A 21,475-nucleotide genomic window follows, 5' to 3' on the forward strand; every position below is an offset into this window, starting at 1 on the left:
GACTAAGCATTGCTGCAGTTTCTAGAAGTACAAAGAGATTATAAGACAATGTTCCCACTCTTATGGAAACTTATTATAGTGAAAAACAAAGTAGATCAGAAGTGGACTCAAATATATATAGGAGTTTAGTAAATGATAAAGGTTAAATTCTTTAATATGTAGTTTTAGAACAATTGGCTGTTTGGGGAAAAACAGATATAAAATTGTATTTTCTCATCAAATTCAGTTCCAAATAAATTGAATTCAAAATGTGAAATAATAAAAACAATAAAAATAACCATAGTTTAATATGTATATAAATTTACAGCTTTTAAACCTTCCTAAGCAGAGCACCAAAGACATAAACTACACAATGAAGAGCAATGCAATTGAAATCTCTTTATCACAGAAATATAGCAATGAAGAAATAATGGCAACATAAAGGTATATAAAGATCTAGTATGATATAGAAACTTCTATTACAGTATTACACACTTGCTTTTGATTTGGCTTGTTCCAAAGGCTTTCAGGAGAAAAGCATGAGGATCTATTTGAACATTTATATAAACAGAACCGTGGTGCTAACTTCTGAAATGATACAAAGAAGATTAGCAAGACCTCTGCATAAAGATGACGTGCAAATTCCTGAAGTGTTCCATATTTTTTAGATGTGGAAGATGTTCCTGTCACCATGGAGTGAGACCCTTGACTCTATTCAGTCCAGAGACTTGATCTGAGATGCCACACGCCAGCATTCCCACTCCCTGGTGAGGGTTTGGAATAGGTTCTTTCTCTCAAGCTGTTGTGTCAAGTCACTCGGATGTGGATAAAACACAAAGGCAGGTGAGAGAGAGAGAGATAGAGAGAGAAAGAGAGAGAGAGAGAGAGAGAACCATGAATCTTCTATTGATGTTATGAGGGTGTTAATTGAATACCCAAATCACAGTAACGGCTTTGTACCAAAGAACTCTAAAAATTCAGAGGCAGGGATTGGGGTACCTGATAATACTCCTCAGACAAAGAAAAAAATTACTCAAGGCTAATAAACATTCTTACTCTGAAGTTTTCCACTGATGTACTTTTGTCTCTGAAACTGAGTTCCAGGGGCCAAATAATTTCCAACCATCCAGTAAGCAATTAATGAGAACCTATTATGTTCTAAGGCACTGTATTAGATGCTGTCTTTTTCACAGTAAGTATAATTGTCTTCCTCAAAGATGAGTATGACAATGCCTTTGCCCTCAAGAAATTCATGGACTAACACTTAAGGAGGGGAATAATACCTACAGTGCAGTCTGCATTTTCCTAATACCGAATGCACTTAATTTATTTCATGATGCCATCCTGGCTGGGTTAAGTAGCTTACGGAGGACACTGAAGAGAGAGAAGATTTTTATTTAATGGCTATAGCGTAAGCCTTCCTTTTCGTTTAGGTGGAGCCTCGGTTTGTGGGGCTGTCAGCACAACACCTTCTAAAATACCACATTCTCTTTCCATGATGTTTAAGAGACAAGTGATGTGGGTTTAAGCGAGGAAGAAAGTGAAACTTATTAGTTTGAATGAGGTCATCAGAGTCACTCTGCAGGATCCTTATAGGAATAGAACAGGGCCCAGCGCAGACCCCTACCAATTAAAATGATCTGGATGGAGGCAAACATTGTGGAGAATGAATATACAGAATGTCATCATGTTTTCCTCAAGTATGCTTTTACATGGTAAACCCTAGAAACTTCTGAATTTTGGTTTTGAGAGCATTGAACATTTACTATGGCAAGAAGGCCATGAGTATCTCCACGTGGGCGTCTCTTTCCCGGCCCAAACTTCGCATCCCTAAACCCATCCATGCCCTGCCAGCTTCTGTTCTTGGGTTTCTTCCATCTGCCAGATTTGACCGCTCCTCCTTGTCTGATTTTCAAATGTCCTCCAAGTCTTCATCTTTGGGGATGATTCTCCCTGATTCTTTATAAAATGTTTCTGTGGGGCTAGATGAAATTAATACCTTGGCTTCAGGCGCCCACTTTCTTGACCTTGTTCACCTCCGGCTGGCCTTACGTTCACCCTACCCCATTCCCTTGGCCACCACAGTATCTCCACGATGATGTTCTACAAACGCATTTTTTGAAATTTTCCTCTTTTCCCCCTCATTCAATGTTTCCTCAATATTTACCTCTTTCCAAGACTAATTCTCAGAGTTTTGGGTAAAGGGAAGCAAAACAAAACTAAACAAAAACAGGCCATTCAGGGACCTACTACAGATCTACTAAGCTAGGAAAGAGGTCCAGACTCCAATTCCTCTCTTAATTGGCTTCATGACTAAAAGCTGTGTGGGGACCTGTAAATAGCAATTCGAAATACATACCGTGTTTCCTTGTCCATTATCTCCCCACCCCCTTCCAAATCTGAGGTAAGCTAAGGACACAGATTCTGGGATGCTTGTGGGTTCTTTCTGACCCTCGGTGATTATTAAACAGCACATTTGGGTTAGGGTTTTTTCCCCTGCATTGTGGTTTCTGTGATTAAGTGATGTACTACATAATGTTCTTGCAACTCCAGATGCCTGAAATATTTTTACTATTTATGCATATTCATTTTTTATTTTTCTACAAAAAAAATTATTTTCTACAAAAAAGAAAATAAAGAGGTAGTGGAAAATCAGAGATTTGTCTTCTCTCCTTGTTAAAAATCTGGCAGTCTTTAGAAGAGCCCAATGGGATAGTGTTCCCAAAGATCAGTACTTTCCTAAGTAAACAAAGGGAAGCTCTCTCTTCAGTGAAGTCACCCTCTGCCCACCCTATCAGGGAATTAGGCAGAGTGTCTAAAGTTTGCACAGGTTTGCTGACTGGCGAGCAGTGGGGGAAAGGAGAGGGAGGAAGGGGAGAAGGGAATGGAGAATGAGAAAAGGAGGAAGGGAGAGAAAAAGAGGCAAGCAGAAGATAAGCAAGCAGCTATGTATTCACAGCGAGCCTGAGTTAATTTAAGATCTTCCTTCACTTGTTGGCCCCTGGAGTACAGTAGTGGTCAGTTTCCCATCTTGCTCTAGGCCACATGATTGCTTCACTTTATATCTACTTCTTTTGTATTGGGGATTAAAAAAAAAAAAAGCTGGAAAAAAAAAAAAAACAGTGATGCTGAATCTTTTGACATTGAACTTTGCAAAACAATAAAAGACACAGCCAGAACATTTTTTTCCACAACAGTTAATTTGTATGGTTCCCAGCACAATTTAAAAGTGGTTTAGTTTCAAAAGGGTAAATGTTCAACTGAGCATGTCCTATTCAAAAGAGTCTTAAAAATATACAGAACTGACTGTAAGAAAAAGACCTCCTCAAGGTGGTATATTTTGCTTGAATAGGGAAACAAAATCAAGCATGGCCTCACTCTGTTGGCTTTGTTTTTCCGAGGTTATTGAAGAAAAGAGAAGTTTGCCAAAACTAAACAAAATGCAGAACAATTTCTTTGAACCTGAGAACTCTCCAGTGCCCAAACATGATTAAAAACCATCTTGGTTAAGCCCTTTTGATCGGCCTGCCTGTCGTAAAACCTGTTCTGAGTCTCTGGCAATTACAGTCTTATCTGTGTGGTCCTTTCCTTTTGAGAACTTTCAGCATGATGTTGTCCTGCTGGGGCTCAACTAATTGCTTATGGACGATGTGATATAGAGAGCTTAGTGCCCATCAAAAATGATGCCACTGACGTACCCACACCCCCAGCAAACCTGAGCAAAGGTGAGTTCTCATCTCTCCACAAAAGAGATTTTCTGAGATGAAAAAGGGAAAGAACTGAAAAGAACACGAGTGACTCCAGGACAGCATGGAGAAATATGCAGACAAATACTTGGCGTTTTTTCGAGTTTTCTTTATTAAAGACTCTAATTGAATTTCATTGACTGAAGTTGAAAGCCATGTCTAGAGCACACTGTAGATCTGTTACTTTCCCATTCTATTTATATGTCTATGAAGTAGATCATTGTAATGAATACAAATGGGCAATAAGTACAAAGTTATTGCATAATTTTTCAAAATTTTATGATTGCTTTTCCTATTTCCTCTTAGAATAATGGCCCCTCTGTGTAGCCTGTAGACCATTCACTATATCTTCAGTATATTTTACCATTTCAGCAGATTTTAATTTATTAGAGACATACTAGAAGTGGTATGTAAACAATCCACAGAATGAAGCTGATTTGTAAGACGTGGACAACCCGAACCAGGATTAAGTTACTTCTGAGATCACTTGGTGAATGCAAATGCATATGTATTTTTCCCTCTTTTCCCCTCCCTGCCTGCTTCTTGATTTGGCCAAGACTGGGACTTGGGGACTGGAGGGAAAACCAAATTAGAGCCACCCACCGACCCATAGCAAACAGAACAGAAAATGTCGATCTCATGATGGGATGTGTAACAAGATGGAAAGTTTCTCTATGGGTTTGCGTTTCTAAGCCAGACTTCAGCAAAGGTTCAAAGCTGCCAGCTCCGAGTAAACAAACACAGCTTTACAAGATGAAGTAGGCTAATGGCTGCTCCAGCATCTGTGGGATGGCCTTGGACGGAAAATGACCTACCCTTTGCTTCATTCTGCTCGTACTCCTTTTACTTTATTCCCCTTCTCTCTGAGACCTTGAACTCCTCTTTCCATACGATCACAGTGGGAAAAGTGGTCAGATGTGACAATTCCAGGACCCCTAAGCCTATATCAATGGCCCCCCTTTTTAAAAGATTTTTTAATTAATTAATTAATTAATTAATTAATTTATTTATTTATTTATTTATGAGAAACACAGAGAGAGGGGCAGAGACATAGGCAGAGGGAGAAGCAGGCTCCCTATGGGGAGCCCCATGCAGGACTTGATCCCAGAACCCTGGATCACGACCTGAGCCAAAGGCAGACAGATGCTCAACCACTGAGCCACCCAGGCATCCCAATGGCCACTCTTTGTAGTGTCATGTTCAGGATTGTGGTCTTTGCCTCTCAGTCTCTACTCTCCAGTTTATTTTTCCAATTGACTTTTAACTCACAGCTGAAGCAATTTTGACCAACTATGTGTTCACTGCTCTAGACCTGGCCAAAATGGATGAGGGTCTCGGTGTACTTTGGAAGCACCTTAGGGGAAGCAATCCACTCTGCCTGCCAGTGCAGGAAAAGGCTTCATGGGGGAATAACACAGGCAGTGGTACTTGCAGAACTAGTTGAGGCTGCAGAAACCGGAAGCTAGGATAGCATATGATGGACAAGCATATGCTTCTTATGAATCATCATTTAGACGGAGCTTGAATAGGTGTGTGTGCTTCGATGGTGATACCTATTTTCTGTGAATTTATAGTCTTACAATTTTAAATATGAATATTCACCTAAAAGGGGAAGAGAGCATGGAAAGCTAAAATTAATTGCAGGAAACGTGTGATGCATATATTTCTCTTGGCTTGAAGACAGCAGCTTAAATCTATATTGAAAAGAATTAAAAATTTTAATTTAAAAAGCTTTTATAATATGGATTTAAAACTAGTAAGGATACACTGAAAGACAAGGCACACCAGCAGTAATTGGGCCTATGAAGTAAAGCAGGACACTTCAAGCCATTTTTCTCATAAAATTCCTAAAAATATTTGGAAAAACCATGTACTTTTGGACATATTTTCAAGTTGAAATCTAAAAAATTTCAAAATGAGTTTAAATAGTTGCAAAAGATCTAATTTATGAGGCACCTGGGTGGTGTCGTTGGTTAAGTGCCACTCTTGGTTTCCCCTCAGGTCATGATCACAGGGTCCTGAGGCTGAGCCCCCTGTCAGGCTCCACGCTCAGTACAAAGTCCACTGAAGTTACTCTTTCTCCCCCTCCCTTCCACTTGCACACTCTCTCTCTAAAATAAATAAATCTTTAAAAAATGTAAGTTATGATAGTTTATAACACTGTTTTATTTTATTTTTTTAATTTTAAAAAAATTTTTTAACACTGATGTTTTAGATGCATTTAAGCTAATCAAATGGCATCTAAATAGTATGTTGATAAATATTCATCTGCTAAATTTTTCTTTTTTTAATGAATAAGCTGATCTTCAATAGAGAGAATTTTTTCTCCTTGAACTTATATTTCTGTCCCACTTTCTCACAATATTTGTTTTCTAATTCAATGTTTTTAGACTTGAAATTATTTTATTGCTCAAGTCATCATATTTCTCACAACTACAAAACTATATAAATCCATTAAAAAATTACATTGACATTAGATTCTAAATTCAAAATGCTTATTTTTGAATTGAGTCTTTATAATTATCACAAAATTAATAAAACTATATAAATTTTAGAAAAATTATTAAATATTAATATAAATTCTGTTGGAAAGCTATTTCTTTTTTTAAAAAGATTTTATCTGTTAATTTGAGAGAGAGAGAGCAGGAGAGGAGCAGAGAGGGAGAAGGAGAGAATCTCAAGCAGACTCTGTGCTGACCATGGTGCCCACCATGGGGCTCTATCTCAGGCCCCTGAGACTGTGACCTGAGCGGAAACCAAGAATTGGAGGCACAAATTGGGGGGAGGGGCAGAAAGAGAGGTAGAGAGAGAATCTCAAGCAAACTCCATACTGAGCATGAAGCAGATGCAGAGCTCAATCTCAGGATCCTGAGATCATGACCTGAGCCACCTAAAATCAAGAGTTAGACACTTAACTGACTGTGCCACCTACGTGCTCCACAAAGTTATTTCTTTTTAAAATGGTTGGGACTTTTGTTTATTCAGTGAGTTGATGTGTCCAGCTATTGTTTATTATAAAAATGAGCGGTATTTGGCATCACTCTTATCCGTATTTATTTTATTGTGATAGCTGTAAGTGCTGAGAAAGCTTCTCATAAAAAAACAAATGAAGGGCTTTTGTTATAGCAACATCACTCCCTTTGAATTTCTGAATTTGATGCCAAATATCACATGGTGATATAGCATAATAATAGTTTTTATTTTTTTTTAAAGATTTTATTTATTTATTCATGAGAGACACAGAGAAAGAGAGAGGCAGAGACACAGGCAGAGGGAGAAGCAGGCTCCATGCAAGGAGCCCGATGTGGGACTCGATCCCAGGACTCCAGGATCATGCCCTGGGCCGAAGGTGCTAAACCGCTGAGCTACCCAGGGATCCCCAGGAATAGTTTTTAATAACCATCTGCTAATAAAATGGTTAGTTCTTCAATTTATGGAAAGCAAAGAATCTTGATAGTTACTAACACTAGGTGCTGGGGCTCTAACAGTAAAGAATTTAATCTAAGGAAAAAAGGTTCCTGAAGCTAGAATCCTGAGAAACACCTATTTAAGGAGGTAGATGATGAAAAATAACCAACAAAGCAAATCAAGAACTAGGAGCCAGGAAGTAAAGTGTTATGGTGTTCAAAGGAGAAGAGAACTTTAACAAGAGATGTACTCAACAAGGTCAAAATAATTCAGGGAAGCAAGCTTAAGTAGGATTGATGCCATCATTCCTTTGAGGTTCCAAAGAGAATAAAGAAGTTAATTTTTTCCTGTGTGTAAAACCACAAATTTTGACATTTTAATCAGTTATGGAGACTCTGGAATTAGAGTAGCTGGCACTCTATTTTTTTCTTTTATCCAAATCATTTTTTATGTGTGAATCTCATTTAGGATTTTAATTCCGATGTAGTTGTCTATTTGTCTATACTTGGGCTGATTGCAGGTTATCACACTATTATTTTACACAGAATGTTGATTTTACATAAGGCAAACCCTTTTACTTTGTTCTTTATTGAAATTGTCAAAATTACATCTTCTCAATCATGAGTTGTACCATTTGTGAAACTATTAAATTAGTCTATTTCTTTACTTCTTTTTATTGTCTTCAGCAATGTTTCTGTGATTTTCCCTATAAAAATTTCATGTCTCTTGTTATTTATGTTTAGATACCTTAAGTTTTTGTTGCAAATGTGAATGGATGGATTCTATTTTCTCATTGCATTTTTGAATAATTTTTATGTTGATCTTTTAATGAGTAGTAGTGTGGAATTGTCTTAGTTCTTAAAAGTTTATTGGTGGATTCTTTTGCATATTCCACATAGACAATCACATTAGCTACAATAGAGATACTTTGACCTTTCATTTCTAATTTTTATTCATTTTATGCCTCTTGTTGTCTTCCTGCATTAGATAGAAACTGCAGTAGAATGTTGCATACACGTGGCAATGCTGAGCTTCTTACTTTGTTCCTAATTTTGTAGGAAATGCTTCTAAAATTTCACCATTAACTATGATTTTTACTGCAGGTCTTTAATGGATGGCTTCATCAGATGAAGAAAATTCCTTTCTACACTAAGTGGGTTAAGTGCTTATATCACCTATGTACATTAACTATCAAATGTTTGCATTTACTTAGAGAATCATATTTTTCTCTTTTAATTTATAATCATGTTTTATTACATTATTAGATTTGTTGATGTTGAACCATCATCCTTAGATTTCTAAGAATAATTCCATTTGAATATGATGTGATATTTTTTAATCATTGATGAGTTCTACTTAATAATATTTTATTTGGGATTTTTGAAGATATGTTGTAAGTAAAATAAATCTATAATTTTGTTTTCTTGTACCTTACCTTTCTATTTTGATGCCAAAATTATATTAACCATAAAATGCTATTTGTTTCTCCTCTTTCTGTACTTGGAAGTTTGAATATGATAGAAATTATCTCATAATCACTTGGGAAACTTTCTGAGCTTATTATCTTTTGAGGGAGGAGACTTTTGATCATCAATTCAACTTATTTAATGATTGATTTAATTTAGTGGTATTCATATAAACTGGTCTGCAAATATATTGACAAAGTTATTGATAACATTCTTATTTTTTAAATTTCAACTTATCTTTATCTTTAGTTATTATTCCTTTATGGTCCAGTATTGTTGATTCATGACTTTTCTTCCTTTTGATTAGTCTTACTATGTTTTGCTTCATGTAGCAGTTTGCAAATAAGTACTTGTTGATTTTTATTGATCTTATCTGCTGTGCCTTTGTTTTCTAATTCATCTGATGTCTGCCCTTACCTTTATTATTTCCTGCCATCTAGTTCTCGTGTGTTGTGCTTCTTTCTTCCTTCTTTTTTTTAAAGATGTATTTATTTATTTGAGAGAGAGAGTGAGCATGAGCAGGGGTTGGGGCAGAGGCAGAGGGAGAGAGAGAATCAAGCAGACTCCCCACTGAGCACAGAGCCCAGAGTGGGGCTCTATCTCACAACCCTGAGATCATGACCTGAGTCAAAACCAAGAGTTGGATACTCAACCAACTGAGCAACCCAGGTGCCCCTTTCTTTCTTATTTGGAGCACTTATTCATTTATAGTCAGTCTCTTTCTCTTTTTCTTTTAAGAAAGTGCCTTCGATTTTTCTTCTTGTATCAATGTCTCCTCTCGCTGTAGTTTTTACAAGTTTGTCTTCATTCTCTATATTCTTTAGTTTCTCAAAAGTGTGTATTTGTCCAAGTTTGTTTTAAATGTTTCCTCTTGGGATGCCTGGGAGGCTCAGTGGTTGAGCATCTGCCTTTGGCTCAGGGTGTGATCCAGGTGTCCTGAGATTGAGTTCCACATCGGGCTCCCTGCAAGAAACCTGCTTCTTCCTTTACCTATGTCTCTGCCTCTCTCTCTCTCTCTCTCTCTCTCTCTCTCTCATGAGTTAATAAATAAAATCTTTAAAAAAATGTTTCCTCTCAGTACTTGGAAGCTCTTTCAGTTTAAAGACTCATGTGTTTCTTTAGTGCAGACTAATTCTTGGCCCTTACCTCCTCACTGCCTCCCTCCATCCTCTCACCAATTTTATTTGTGTTAGGTCATGGATTTGGGATTGGCAGAATCATTTTCAATGAGAAATTTAGTTTTTGTTCATTTGTCATTTTTTTTTCTTCTTTTTTTTCTCCTTGTTAAATGTGCTCTCTCTCCTCACACCTCAGTGGTTTTCCTATTTTGTTTGTACATGTGTCAATTCCTTTGGGCTCCCTGTTTTAGAACCAGGTTTTCTAATGGCTTTGGGGTTCCTGTCCTGCAATGACATTGGACTATTCTAGATACAGTCATAAGGCTAGTTAGCAGTTTGGCTTAGTTCCTGATCACAAAACTGTCTTAGTATTTCTTTCTCTTAGACTTACAATACTTTGCAAAGCCACAGTCCAAGCAAAAGGCTAATAGCTATTTTTAAAACATATCTTAACATAGAGTTCAGGGCATTGATATCAAAGAATAAGTCTTGATCTTGTCCCCTATCTTGCATGTAGGACTTTTAGTATCAGTTTTCCTTGAGAAGTCAAGATTTGGTTATCATACCTACTCTTGGGCATGGAGGCCAGCAAGGTTGTGACTTCCATCATGCTTATTGCTTTGCATTTCAATTCTGTTTTTAGTTTACTAGAAAGTATATTTTGCTTTTGAGTATGTGTGTCCTTTTAGTTGTCTCTTTTAGCAATTTTATTTGTTATTGCTATATGGATAAGAGGAAGAAGAATGATTAGTAGACTTGGGATCAAGTAATAATGAAAATAAAGTGAGATTTTAAGAGATTATAGAAATTGGGCATGCTAATTTTTAAGTGCTTCTTCATGTTAGGACTCTACATGTATCTGAAGAAGTTCCCTTGATATCAAATTTTTTGATAAAGGTATATTGATTTGGCTTAAAAAACAACACAATTAAGAATCAGTATTTTTCTAAATGACTGATTAATAAGAAAGACCATTGCCATCACCTCAGAGCTGGAGCTCTCTTGCTCCATGCCATCCTAATCCTCACCTGCTGTGGAAGATGAGGTGTAGATCAGGGTAAAGTTATGCAAAATCTGCAGACAAACCACTCAAAGCAAGTGTCCTTACAAACCTTTTTACAAAAGGAAATTTAAAAATACACAGATATATTCAAAGTCCACTTGTTAACCAAGAGCATCTAGCACTCAAGTATAAGAAGTCTAGACAGTGAAAACATTAATGTAGTGAGTTTATATTTTAGGAAATGTGAGGACCTGATAAAGGGTTCCTGGGAAATCAGAAAAAGTAATATTCTTTCATTCAACAAGCATTACCCAGTACAAACTGTATTATAAGAAATAAAACCCGTGTTCAAGAGGCCCACAGCTTTGAGGAGTAGAAATTATTTAAATGCTGAATCACTAGCTGAGCTATGAGCAGAGAAGCTTTTATCTTGTTTGTTCCTCTGAAGCAAAGTAATTCTTAAAATTACTTAAAGTAGAAAATGTTCTCTTTTTGCCTTGTTTCCAGGAAATTCTGAGGTAAATTTATGCTTAATTGTATCACTAAAATTTGAAAATAATTATCTCAACCCTCCATCTATTGAATTTTGATTTTTTTCAAATGTTATGTCCATTATGGAAATCTTTTAAATTATTTCAGGAATTAGAGTTTTAATGGGTGGATTGAAAAAAAAAAATTAATAGCATTTGAGCTGGGTGGGGAAAACTGACAGAAGCTGCTCATACCAAGTTCAGCAAAAGTCCTGATATGCCCTCACCTCAGAAGCGGAAAATTGCCAAATGTATTATACTTGTATTTGTATGTTATATAATGCACATGAATAACGAATATATTCTTACTGTCTCACTTCCTTCCTGGGAACTCTTCAAATGGAATTTTATGTCTGGTTAAGAGTAATACAATTTAAGAAGGATGTGGATATACTGGAGAGGTTACAATGGAAACTACTTAAAATGATGGGAATTCTAGAAACCATGGTCTGTAAAGGAAAATGGAAAGAAAAATGAGACTTATTCAGCAAAAGGAGAAATAGTGCTAGGTTAAGAAGAAGATGAAATGAGGCAAACCGGAGGAAAGTCATTTTTAACTACAGCAAGGGCAGATTAGATTTTTTGAAAGATCCATTAATTATTTTAGTTAAGTGTTGGAAATACTTAGGGAGGTTAAGAGAATTTTTCTAAATGGAAGTTTCTCATAAACCACCCTTCCCCTCAATACTCCTTTGCGCTTCAGTCTTCCCGACAAAGTTTACTTGTCTTTAGACATAACACAAGTAATAGGGTCAATGGGAAAGGACCTACCCACATGCCCATAAAGGAACTGTGTCTTTGACCCTGGAATTGCTGTCAACTATCTTTTTTGGTAATTTGGAAACTAAAAATATTCTGTTCTTTCAATAATACTGCAGCAGATGACCACCAGAATCCAGCAAGGTGTGGATGGGACAGTGGAAAAGGCGGAAGATCTCCTCTTTAGGAGACAGGAAATTTCCAGTCCCGGCTCTTCTACAAACTGGTGGTTAGTCACTTAATCTCTTTAGGCTTTGTTTCTTCATCTCTGCCATTAGGTGAAAATGGGAGCATGAGGGATCTCTGAGGGCTTAGGGCTTTCTAATCAGTTACAAGTCCATGGGATTTTGAGACAATTTCTGGGGGTCAAGCAGGAGCAAAGAAGGATAGGATTTTTCTTCAGCAGCTTTCACCAGCAAATTGTTGCATAAGCATGCCAGCTGAAACAAACAGCTTTGTGGGCTCCCATCACAGTGCCCTGCTGCCCTCATTCCTGAACTCTGCTGTGACCACACAGAATGCTGCCATCATTGGTGGACTTTGACCTATGGCCTTTCCGAGCCGAAAGGAAGAGAGATTATCAAGAATCTGGTTGCCTGTCTCTGACCCCAGTCCCACCCTGCTTGGCTGCCATCATAGCCTTGGCATAGCCTCCTCCAACAACTGAGACCTTTATTTATGCTCCAATTAAAAAAAAAAATGCCTCTCAAATGCTCAGATAGCTACTTTGATTGCATTCAAGCTCTCAAAGTTAACTAAACCCAATCCCTCAAAGCCTGGAGACTTTGAATTCTTTTTTTTCCTTTTTAGCGTTGGCACATTGTGGTCCTGCCCAGTGTGGAAACTGCTTCCACATCCTTACCCCCTGTTCACACTTTCCCCATCAATCTGATGACATGAAACCGCTTGACTCATAAACAGGACTTAGAGAAACAGAGGTTAAACCACGGGCACCAAAAGTGGTTGTGAGTCTGTGAGTGTGGAAAAAGTGGGAAAATCCACAAGCATGTGGCTTTTACCATCTGCCTCAAGTGCTGAACTGTAGAACCGTGTTCAGCAAGAGCCTGCTATTTAAAATGATACAAATACTTTGCCCCCCTTTCCTTGGTAAAGACCAGTGCGTTTTGGCCACAAAATTACCTTCTCTTCTGAATTTCCAGTATCTGTCCATTTTTCTTTTCCTTTTCAATGACAACAGGGAGACTTCTAAGCCTCTATTAATGTTGTTCTATATGGCTGCTCTCCTTCTTCCACCTCTTATATATTATCTAGTGAGCCCGTACAGTAAGAATTGCTGGAAATGCAATATACTATGGATATACTATGTAGCAGAAACTGTTCTAAGCACTGTATGTATATTAACACACTTCCTACTTAAATCAACCTCATGATACAGGTGTTGTCATTATCTGTATTGAACACACAAGGAAATCAAGTACGGAAAGGTTAAATGACTTTTCCCAGGTAACAGAGCAAATGAGTGGCAGGGCTTGGATTTGAACTTGGACTTACCAGCTCCAAAGTCTGTGCTCTTAGGAGCATCATGTTCTGAGAAGGACAGAGGTGGAAACTAAGAAAAAAGATGGTGCCATAGTGATGGCACCAAGATATAGAAGTTTTGAAAAAAGTTGACCTACTAGGTCAACTTTTCATAGGAGAGTATGTCAGGCACAACTACAATAAAAATTACCTATTTCCTTACTTTGTTCTTGTTGTGTTCCTGTAGTGTGTACAAAACTGCTATGCACTAAGCAGGTGCTTTGCACCCTTCAGTTTATTGTGTTACAGTGAATGCACTAAGAGAAGAGACCAGGATCACAGGTATCGAGTTCGTTTAGTGGCAATAATGAGATTTTCAAGGGGAATGAAGGTGATAGTTCACATACAGTCGCTTGAACGGGTTAAGTCTGAACCCCTGACAGGTAGCATCATGTGACTGGACATTTTCGAGTGCTTTCCTGAAGGCATCTATACATGTAAACATGTATAGAGATGATTATAAACAACCCTGTGCAGGGAAACACATTATAACGTAGATTTTAATAGTTATACTGTAGGCACAGTAAGCATAGTATACCTTATGTCCCCTCTTTACCCTCAGCCCTCCACACCTTTTTTCTTTTTATTTTTACGATTTTATTTATTTATTCATGAGAGACACACACAGAGAGAGAGCGAGGCAGAGACACAGGCAGAGGGAGAAGCAGGCTCCATGCAGGGAGCCTGACGTGGGACTCGATCCCAGGACTCCAGGATCATGCCCTGGGCTGAAGGCGGCGCTAAACTGCTGAGCCACCCAGGCTGCCCCCTCCACACCTTTCTGATTGATAATAAAGGTATATCTATTTCACTTGATCATTAGCTTTTAGTTTACTTCAATTCAACAAACATTATGATGAGCACCTACTGTGTCCCAGAGAGTTCCTGTCCTCAAGAAGTTTACTCAGTCCAGCAAGTTGATATAGTTTTCATCATTTTAGGGCACAGACTTAGCCATCCCTAAATCTGACACTGATTTACAACTATAAATAAATAAAGTCCTTCGTTTTGACTGGTGGTATCTGAGAACATGTAAGAAAAACTCTTTCTCTATGAGATTCAGAGGTAGTGCACAAAAAGGAAAATTCATATATTTTATTCTTTTATGATTTATCATCAAGAGGGTTTTTTTTTTTTATTTTTTTGGTACAAATGATATCAGAATATTTCCTTCCCTTACATCTTCTCACATTGTGTGGGTCTGTTCATCGCGTGAGTCATATGGTTAAAACTTTTGAAAATTTCTGACTTAACAATAAACAGTAAGAGAACAGAACTCCTTTATCTTTGGGGTTGGGTCTCCCGTCATTTACAGACAGTAGCCCAGAGCAATGAAATGTATGAGTGACTGACTAAGGGAGGGTGGTGGGGCAGACATTCGCTCAGTCTCTGTCAGTATAATACTTGTCTGAGATCGGTTTATCTTCCACCTCTAACCTCAGCAGATCTGTGTCCCTGACCTGAAAAATGTGGGAGAATTCAGCGGGTATGGGAAGATTTTTCTCATGAAAAAAAAAAAGGTGCTTTCATTTTATAAGAACATAAAAGAAATGGATATGTTAGGATTACTGCATGAGTTCCCCAGAACTGTCACAACAAAGTGCCACAAACGGATGGCTCAGACAACAGAAAGGTATGGCTGCACAGCTCTAAAACCTAGAAGTCCAAAATCAAGATGTCAGAAGATTGGTTCCTTCTGAGAGCTTTGAAGAAGAATCTGCCCCAACCCTCTCTCTTCTTCTCTGGTAGCATTAGACATTCCTCGGCTGATAAGTGACATTTTCCACGTGTCTTCACATCATCTTCTTCAATGAGTGTCTTGCCCTGTGCCCAAATTTCCTGTTTTTATAAGGACACCAGTTTTATTGGATTAGGGCCCACTCTGCTTATCTTAATTTAACTTGATTATGTCTGTAAAGACCCTACTTCCAAATAATGTCATGTGAGGTACCCAGGACTTCAACGCATCTTTTTTGGGGGGAGGCAGGTCAACCCATAACAAGCACCAAGAAAACAAAATGTTGTGGAGGTTTACAAATAAACCTGATAGGGCAGCCCTGGTGGCTCAGCGGCTTAGTGCAGCCTTCAGCCCAGGGCGTGATCCTGGGGATCCAGGATCGAGTCCCACATCGGGCTCCCTGCATGGAGCCTACTTCTCCCTCTGCCTGTCTCTGCTCTTCTCTCTCTCTCTCTCTCTCTCTCATGCATAAATAAATAAAATCTAAAATAATAATAATAATAATAATAATAAAAACAAATAAAACTAACAAGTCTGCATGGCTTGAATAAAACCCTCTAGCTCTCCTTCCTCATATAGCTTCCATCCTTAGGTAGATTTTTACCTGACTTAAATAAGAAGCATTGTGTGAATATAATCTTTCACGTCCTCAAGCTCTGAACATGTTTTGAGATGGAACCATGGATTTATATCCATGTTAGGGATTTATATCCACCTGGGCCAAGAAGTCTAAATCATAGGGCCAAGGCTGTCATTAATTAGTTTGTTTCCTAAGCCACTTCTTTTTCTTGAGGCTCCATTTCCTGATCTGTCAGATGAGCATTAATACACATGCCTTACATATCCCGTTAGAATGTATAAACCCTGCAAGTGTACTCACTTTAGTCCGTTTTGTTCCCTCCACTATCCCATGTGGCAGCTAGACGAGTTCTGGCACATGATCAATGATTACTATTTGTTACGTTCACAGGTAAAGGAAGAGACTTTCTGCATGCACTAAGTTCACACTGTGAATACACAGGATTTAAAAGTTAGAGTGTTCTGTACTAGAGAGAGTTTGTGGCAGGGAGGAAGAAGCACAGCTATGGAAGACAGCAGACAGGTGTCAGGCTTTAGTACTGCCAACTCACTGTTCTAATCCTTAGCAAAATAGGGGGAAAGTAACCTCTAAAGTCCCTTTCACTCTAAAACTCTAAACTCCATGTTTTTAATGACATGGAATGTATCGTTCATGTGTGTTCCTAAGTCCCATGTAGTAAAGGTGAGCCCTCTGGTACTCATCATAGCTGTTCTCTCAAGTTTTCTTAGACCTGTTATTAATCGGAACCCTTCCCCTTGTGTATGGCCTGAACTTGAGCCACACCCTTGAGAACCAGCTGAAATGAAATCCACCCTGAGGTGTTTGAGATGGAACCATGCAAGGGGAGTAGATGCAATATTTGGTCAGGCTTTTCCTCATATGTATTCTTCTCCACATTTGGTGCAGAATTTCAAAGACGTTTCATGTGTAGGAAACAACCAGGACTGAAAAGTAGTGGGTTTGGATTACTTTCCCAGAGTAGTGGGAATTTGGAATTCTTATAATGCAAATCAATACTAAGCCCATTTAGAATCAGACAAACAAAGTGATGATTATTTTATGTCTCTGGGCCCAGAGCAAATCCACTTCCAGCTAGTCTAATACCTATTAACATTTACAAAGTTCTTTCTAGTAAAATACAAGTCTTTGGGGAATAGCTCATGCCTAGCTATTTCATGCCTTTTCACACTTGGCACAAACAGATCTAGGTTTTGATGTGGAAATTCTTCCTTGTTATAAGAATTCTGATTCTTGAATCTCCTTATCCCTCTCACTCTTTCTCCCTCATCTCCTACAACTACCTGGTGGTGAAAGAAGTCAGTGGGAAACAATCCTGTAAGCCGCACAGAGCTTAACCTGCAAGCAAAATCAGCTCTGTTGTTGGGGTGATGACTGAGATGGGCCCAGGCTCCCCTTGCCTGGGATAACGACTCTCATGTGCTCCAGACATACTTGCACTGTCTGTCCGGGGCATGCCTTGGGCACCTCAAGTACCTCTCTTCTACATGTTTCTAATAATGTTAACTGTTCAATTTCCCCTTCCAGTCCTGTCCTATGAACAACACATCCCTCAAAGTGACGACACAGACTCAAACAGGAATCACCCACCTCACAATTACCAGTATGCTTGCCTATGGACTCTAGTAGGAAATGAGTTTCTGATGTCTTAGATGGAGAGTTAAACATAAAAATCCTTTCAGCCATTAGTAATCATGGTATCTTCTGGAACATGTACTCTTTGAGCAACAATATGATTTCTCTTGAAATTTTTCTTCCTTGACCAGGGAAGTATCCGTGTAGCATGAACTATATCAGGTACTCAGAAAGAAAGTGAGCACCACACAAATTTGCCCTCAGACACCTCATGATTCCAGAAGGAGAGTAGATAGGTAAGGAAACAATAGTAAAATAGTGTGAACAATATGTAGGCGGATTGGTAGGTATATAGGATGCCTATATATCACTACCCAGCTCCCAACTTTCGCCCTCCTCCATGAAAAGACGATGTGAGGTCTAATGCTTCATCATCTAGGGGAGGATTTGTTCCACTTAGGGGGGTTCTGAGATGGTTGGTCAGAGAAGGTCGAATCTGATCTAGCATTGAAAAGGGGGACGGAGGTAACATTCCAACAGAGAGAGAAAAACATGAACGAAAGCAAATTTGGGTGTGGTAAAGCAATACTGAATAGTTCTGCATGGCTGGAAGATACAATATTTTAGGGGGAGTGGCCAGAAACAAACTGGAAAATTTGGACCAGGTCTTGAAGCTCCCACCAGGCCCGAAAGAACTTCTCTACTAATGTGTCATCTTTTGGCAGCTCAGCAGCTACCCCTACTGGCGAGGCACAGATGGTATCCAGAGTTTTGAACAGAGTCTTCCCTTTTATCTGGAACATCTGAAAGTATGCCCCATATGTCACTACCCAGCTCCCAACTTTCGCCCTCCTCCATGAAAAGACGATGTGAGGTCTAATGCTTCATCTGGGATCTAGTACAGTTCACCAGCTACAGATTTACAGCCAAAGCCATACACAGAAATGCAGAGTGTACCTTACATAGAGATGGATTTGGGATCCCGGTGTAAGTGGTTGGGGCTGCTCAATAGTTTTGGATTCTGCCCAAGTAATTTCCATCACAACCAGCAACTGGTGTTTCAAGCAAATGTAGAATAGGGACTCCTGCAATAGAATCTGTGTCGTCCTCATCCAACAGTTCATGATATCTATGGTTTTCACTTCAAGAAAAATTGTAGTACAGTGTGACCTCCTTTTCCCTTTAGCTGTCTCTGTCTCATTGATTGAGCCATTCAATTTGTAATACCAGTTATGTGCCAGGCATGACCAAAGACTTGCCCCATCAGGAGAGAAGATTTCTACTTTCAGAGCTGCAGGTGATTTTTGTTCCAAAATTCGAATTAGCTTTTCCAGTATTTCCAAAGGAAAACTCTACTTTTCTTCTTCAAAGATATTTTGGATCATTAGGGTGAAGGAACCCCTTGTCATCCTTCAAGTTAAAGGGGTGCCTACAAGAAGTAAATCTATGCAGTGTTTTCCCTGGGGCTTAAGTAGAATGTCTAAAGGGACCTGAGTTGAAAAACAGGATCCTTTGGCAATTTGATCAATTCTTTCAGCATTAAGTACCAGTTGGAGGATTGCCAAAGGTAGGAAGTTTATTCTCTAGGAGGGCTAGGAGTCCCAGGTTGCTCCGTTTCCAGACCACAGGAGATGCTTCTCTAGCTTTGGGCATACACTTCTCTGGCAAAAAAAAAAAAAAAAAAAAAAAAAAGGCAATATTTACAGAAGTCATTGCTCTTCATGTTATCTTCAAGAATGATGTCCACCCTTAGCCCAAGATTAAAAAGAAACAGAGGAGAGAGCAGAGTAATAATCACTTGAGGGTGGGTTTTTGGCTGTTCCCACTGCCAGGACAAGTCTCCAGCAATCTTCCTAACTGTCCAAGATTGATGTAGTGGACCAGCCTAGGTCAGACTCTGAGGTCATTCAATAATTTCAGAACATAGCCCAAATCCATGTGCTATGGAAGCTCAGGCCCCTCTTGGCAGCTGTTTTGGTCTAGCTGGTGAGTGATAAAATGCAGGTATCAGCAGCTCTATTGTAATAGGAAGAAATTGAGCAAGAGCAGGGAAAATAGGTTTAATACATGACCAATTGTAATCCTTGTATTAATCTGCTCAGGCTGCTATAACAGCATATCTTAGATTGGATGGTTTAAACAACAAATATTTACATTATAGTTCTGGAGGCTCAAAGTCCAAGATCAAGATGCTGGCCATTTCGGTTGTTAGTGAGAGCTCTCCTCCTGGCTTGTGGACAGCTACCTTCTTGCGATAGCCTCACATGGGGAGAAAATCTCTCTCTTCCCCTTATTATAAAGCCACTGACTAATCCAGTCATGAGGGCCCACCCACATTGCCTCCTCTAACCTTAAGCACTTCTCAAAGTCCTCACCTCCAAATAGCACATTGGGACCTAGGGGCTCCAACATGTGAGTGTGTGTGTATATGGGGGATGGGGGGCACAATTCAGTCCATAGCAGTTATATAACAGAGAAAAGGGCTTAACACAAAACTAGAAAGGAAAAGCCAGATACCTTTAGTTGCGACTGTTTCTTGTTCTTAAACTGTATCACTGAGGGTGGAATTAGGATTCTGGTCTGAGCTGAAGTCCTTTTCTGTATCATCAATGATAGACTTTTACTCAACAAATCAAATGGACTTCTACTCATCCAAGTATTACCGATCACTTTTTCCTTGCTATAGGCCTCAATTCATGTCAACTGCTGGACAGTGTTAAAGGAAAAAAAGAAAAGAAGAGAAAAGAAGAAAAGAAAAGAAAAGAAAAGAAAAGAAAAGAAAAGAAAAGAAAAGAAAGAAAAGAAAAGAAAAGAAAGCTCAGTAAGGAGACAAGGCAAATAAGAAGATGCTCGGTAAAAATATACAGCAGTATAAATTTAAATAAATTAAACTGTCTGAAGCTCTCTAGAATAAAACAAGAGATAAAAAGAAAGAAAGAAAGAGAAAGAAAGAAAGAAAGAAAGAAAGAAAGAAAGAAAGAAAGAAAGAAAGAAAGAAAGAAAGAAAAAGAATCAGCCCACTGGAGTCTTCTGCACTCAGAGCTGGCTTCATGGAAACAGAGAGAGGTGAACTGGGTTCAGAAGGGAGGATTTCGGGTAGAGGGAGAGAAGAGAAAGCATGCTGAGTGTGCCTAAGATGTGGCTTACATCAGGGTCAGTGAAGAGATCTACCATGTGGATGCAGAAGATGGTCCCTTCATTATCGTGGTCCATAATAAGATCCATTGGTGGAGCTTTTTTCCTACTACTTTCTAACTTCTGTATAGAACCAACATTTTTGTTCCTTGCAAAATCAAAAAAATTCCTTAAAAGGATATTTAAAAGAAGACATAAGGAATTATTGGGTGTCAGGAACGGAATTAGCTGTCAGCCTTACCCTTCACCAGATGTGATATCTGAACAAACTATTTAACCTATGCTTTCATTTCTATATGTGCATAATGAGGGGAGCTCCTCTCATTAGCTGGCTCTTGCTTTTACTCTCTTTCTCTCAGGATTGTTGTGAGAAATAAATAAGGCAAAGGTTGCACTTCTCATGGTGCCTAGTGTATAGTAAGCATTCAAAAATTGTTAACTTCTGGGGCCCCTGGGTTGCTCAGTAGGTTAAGTCAGCCTTCGGCTCAGGTCATGATCCCAGAGTCCTGGGATCATTGAGCCTGAGGCAGGATCCCTGCTCAGTGGGGAGTCTGTTTCTCCCCCTTCCTCTCCCTCTGTGATCTCTCTGGCTCTCAGATAAATAAATAAAATCTTTAAAAAATTCCCTCCTTCCCCCTTAATAAGTGGAAAAACAAACCGCCATCTAGGTGTATGAGAATTTGTAGCTACCAGAGAATAATCTCAAGAACTACTACTGTCTTTTAGTTTCATTTTTTAAAAACCCCAAACTTCCAAAATAAAATACACTGGGAAAAGTTTCCATCGTTTGGAGTTTTACAAAGCCTGCCCACATGCCAGGACTTCACAGAAAGTGTCTGGGTTTTGCACTTAGGGAATCAGTGTCTCCATGATGCACATAA

General features: G+C 38.8%; 1 pseudogene; it reads left to right on the forward strand.

Moving 5' to 3' along the window:
• The first annotated feature begins 545 nt into the window (after window positions 1-545).
• Window positions 546-644, forward strand: LOC129505729 (U6 spliceosomal RNA; annotated as a pseudogene).
• Window positions 645-21,475: the final 20,831 nt, after the last annotated feature.

Source organism: Nyctereutes procyonoides, unplaced genomic scaffold, assembly GCF_905146905.1.
Source record: "Nyctereutes procyonoides isolate TBG_1078 unplaced genomic scaffold, NYPRO_anot_genome, whole genome shotgun sequence".
Taxonomy (NCBI): Eukaryota; Metazoa; Chordata; class Mammalia; order Carnivora; family Canidae; genus Nyctereutes; species Nyctereutes procyonoides.